The sequence below is a fragment of the Ruditapes philippinarum genome, unplaced genomic scaffold (assembly GCF_026571515.1).
Source record: "Ruditapes philippinarum isolate M1 unplaced genomic scaffold, ASM2657151v2 ctg74_1_1_1_1, whole genome shotgun sequence".
Classification (NCBI taxonomy): domain Eukaryota; kingdom Metazoa; phylum Mollusca; class Bivalvia; order Venerida; family Veneridae; genus Ruditapes; species Ruditapes philippinarum.
In genome coordinates this window covers 331,330-335,894 of record NW_026865153.1, presented here as the reverse complement: position 1 = coordinate 335,894, position 4,565 = coordinate 331,330, and positions in this window count along the sequence as shown.

The window sequence follows — 4,565 nt, the reverse complement described above, 5'->3', positions numbered from 1 at the left end:
TGGTTTCCATTGAATAAGTTCACTGGTTCAAATTCTTTTCTTTTCTTCATGAATGAAACTCCTATTTTCCCAGGCTCATTATGGGGATGTAAATTTAAGATAATGAATGACTCAGTTACTTTGATCTATATGACTAATGTGTCAACTCTGGTCAGTTTCGGACATTGGTTTTATGACAATTTTTTGAAAGTGCAGTGTTATGAACTTTTTATAAGCGGCAGCTGTTTTTGTTTTGAAGATACCTGGCTGGTGAGCCTGTCTCATTATTGTGATGAATTTGTTTATTAAAAAAGCACAGTGGTTTTACCCTGACCTTGCTAAATATCTGAAATGGACTCATCCATCCTTCAATCTGGACAAAACCATTCATTATATTAAGGGAAAATTTCCAAATAAATATATGTCCTGACTGAATAGCACAGTTTGGATGGTTAAACATCTTGGTCTGCACTTTCAAGCATGGGTAGAATATGCTACCGGAAGCAGACTTGGGGTTTTTCATTGATAACCTAAGATATTAGTTTTTCTTTGAAAAAGAAAATAATCTTTGAAGGGGGATAAAGATGTTTTTCTGCTTTTGCTTGATTCACAAGAATTCTCTCCAAAAAATAAATCCTGATTTCATAGTTTATGGTTCTTCTGTTGCTATGGGTATGAGGAACCCAAGTCTGGAAATGTGTCTGAAAGATATGCAAATATTGTGCATAGGTTACAAGGTCATACGCATGATTTAAACATTTTCTCCCCCTTTTTTTCTTCATAGATAAACTATCATTGCCCAACATATTTACGGATGGCAACAGGCAGATATAGGAAATAAACAAAAAATTAAAATCAGTTTAAGGATGAGATAAAACTATTGCGTAACATGTTCAAGGGAATGGCCCAGAGCAGGAAATACTGCATTAGAACACCTTACTTTACTGATAAAGCCATGGAGATAAAAATGAAATTTTTGCTTATTCAGCAGGAAAAAAAAAATCTCTGCAGTCCTATGACTTTTGTTATCTCGGTCTTTTGTTTCGGTTAACAAAGCTATTAGTTAGATAGTGAAACTATTTTGTAAGAATAGACCTTAATCTCAGTGATGAGTGTCCCTTAAAGAAAAGATGTTTAAAAGGCAGAAAGGTGAATTTCTGTGTTGAACAATGGATGTTATTGCTGCGAGACTTGTTTTCTAATGTTATTAACTTTCTCTTTTGTTGTACCGTCTTTAATGTTATTGTCATCAGTAGAATAATGTACGTTTATCTTTACCTTGCACAACTGTTGTTTTCAGAGGTTTTAATCTATGGCGGGTATCTTAAACTAAGATAGCAATCAGCAATTCCTTAAGGGAACAAAAGCGTTTCATATTTTTCAGGTAATCGATCACCTAAAGATTCGTTTTCCCTACTTTGTTGCCTTTCAGATGGATTCATTTACTTTCTATTGTTTCAATGTTATCTGTTTTGTGTTTGACTAATTTTTGGTTTAAAAAGATGAACAATGCTGTAACAATCAGTGGCTAGTGATCTTTAAAAATATGGTAAACAATATGTAAAAGAGCGCCAATTAAGACGCGCCCTTTTTACTTAAGAACTATCTCTGGTTGAAGGGTTCCGATCATTGTGCACTGTTTTACATCATTGGTGTTTGACGGGCCTGTGAATCCATGTTCATTTTCTGTTATCGGAATATAAAAGAACGAAATGATGGGTAGTCGTGCTGAAAAATACTAATGTTACACGCTTACCGATTTCATTGTTTACGCAAGTTTCTGACGATGTTGTGGCATTCTTTGATTTCGGGATTGGATGGTTTTGTCAATGAAAGTTCAAATGTTCACTTTCAGCCATTTATTTGTTGGTTTTCTTTATTAAGCATGCATCCTGCCTTTAGTGTTTCATGTGAAGGTTATCGGCTAACTTAAAAATCAGGCATGATAAAAATGCTGTACTTAAGACAATACTCATTTGCCGCCATATTTCAATTTGTATTGTACTTAACGATTTGCATTGTCTTATTGAATATTTGAACTTGTTTGCTTGGGTTCATCGGCATGTGACAACAATTGTGTTTACTGAAATAGGAAGCATCATTGTATTTGAAAACATGCACAAAAAAAATTTTCAAATAGCAAAATACTCTGCATATTTGAGTGTCACATTGTTACGTACGTAATAAGACGGTTTGTGGTTACTGGGTGTATATATTATAATGTTTCAAGTTCATCTGTGTTTATGTTATTGTCATTGCAAGAAGGATTGTCAAGCTGAATAATGATTATCAATGCCTTTCTATTACATGCTTGTTAATTTTGCATGTTATATTAATCTACAGTTTGATTATTTATAAACAGCACAGATTTAACTGGACATTGGGTCTGACTATGCAATGCTCTATAGGGAGTAATCGGTTTTCTTATGAAAATTAGAAATTTGAGCCTCTGACAATTTGATCTTTATGAATATTTTCATAATGCTATCATTTAGTTTCATCATGAGCAATTGAGAAAATGTTTTGCAGTTGAGCATATTTGATCAATTGAGCATTATGGTGAGAAGTTTGGCATATGGTGAGCAGTTGAGGTTTATTATTTTTAGTAAGCAATTGAGTGTTATAGTGAGCATTTGAGCATTATAGTGAGCAATTTAACATATATGGTAAGCAATTGAGCAAATGACATTGTCATGCTTAGTTTATAAGATGCTTTTGTCTTGCTTTCAATATTTTAACTGTTCATTGTTCATTTGCGGAATTTAGGTATCAGAATGCTGAAATTAAATGGTAGCAGTATACAGGTTTCACAGGTCAGTAATGATGTGCAGACTTTGTAATGATTATAACTATTTACTCAGTACCAGCAAATCATAATGGCTGTTACTCTTCAAAAGGTATAACATGTTAAGCAGCTAGTCACAAATGAAGTTGGTCCTATGCATATTGCTTGGGCACCAATAGAATTACTAGTAAATTATAACTTTATAAACACTTGAGGTTTAAAAGGTCACCATATATAGATTTAACATATAATTTAGTTCTTAACTTAATGCAAGAGAAAATTATGTCATTAGAATGTACGCAGTCTGTAAAATGATGGTAGTGCACTTTCATGAACATAAATAATGACGACAATTTTAAAAGACGAAAGGTGTTAAAATTGATGAATGAGTTGTCTCATTGTAGCACAATGTATTGGTGACAGTTAACCGATTTTAATCACACTAAAATTGCGGAGAAAATAACTTGTTGCCAATACGCCTCTATTTCAGGGCAACATTCTGTGCCGGTCATATGAGAGTTATTAACAAGGTTTATTTTTGGTTCAGGTTTAAAATCATGCAAATATTTGTGACGTCATAATGTAAATGTCCTTTGTTTGTTTTAAGGTCGTAAGACCGGGTCTCTTTATGCGTCTTGTTTTTGAGCGCTTAATCTCCTACAGTTTATTTTCAAAGAAAGCCATTGTCACAGAATATGTTCCTGGTAACATGAAATGAGTGATTCCTCCACAAAAATGCAAGTAAATAATTATTTCGTTTAGCGAATAGTGCATAATAGCAATAGTTCAATTAACCAGCAGGTCCCTGGCTTCTTACAGTGTGCAAAATGTATTGTAAATCTCTTACATAGGCCAGGCCTTAATATGCATATCTTAAATAGATTTGTCCATCTTTCAATATAGAAATAACTAAAAGGGAAATTTACAGTGCAGACTGTCATTCAATGGCTGTTCTTGTTCTGCACTGGCCGCATGGGAAGAAACAGTTGCTGTCAGCAGGCCCATTGCAATTACCCAGTATTAAATATAGTGCTGATTTACGGAGTAATAATACTGATTAAATGACATCACAGGATCTATTTATAAAACAGATTATTTTAAAGGGAGATAATTCACACAATAGTTATGAAGTATAGACATATGAGATAGATTAAATATTATTATGTCAGGAAGGAACTGTACCATTTCGGCATGTATCATTATGTTATGCACTAGTAATTTGTAATCCCTCACACACCGAACCTATAGAAAAAATTGGGAAAAAGAGCTATGTAAGTCCCTGTGCTGCTGGGTCAGTGTGGTGGTTCTGTTTTGATATCAAGGTGCCAAAATGGCTGACAATATTCCTATTTGCAGAAGGGCAATTACTAGGTTACCTCTGCATTCTAGGATGGACCATTTAAAAAATGAGGCAAAGATATGCTTTCCAGTGCAGAAGTGGGGTTTTTCTGATAATTTGAAAATGTTTCATTCGTATCACTTACAGTACAATTTTACCTTTTGTTAAGTATTTAGGATAGTATTCACTGCTGATGAACAGATTAGTGCAGTTCACAACCAATCATACGCCTTCAGAATTTGTCTTTTTTCGAGCTCCGCATGTCTCAGGACAGATCATTGATACAGTCAGCGATGATGAAATGTTGAAAACTTCAGAATGATGAATAAGTGATGAAGTAGGGACAAAAATCATAAGGCAACGAAGTTAGACCGGTGTTGGATTTATATAAAACAGTGAGTGTTGATAATGATAGAGCAGAATTAATGTATAAAAATGAAGTTGATGATGTTAATTACACTG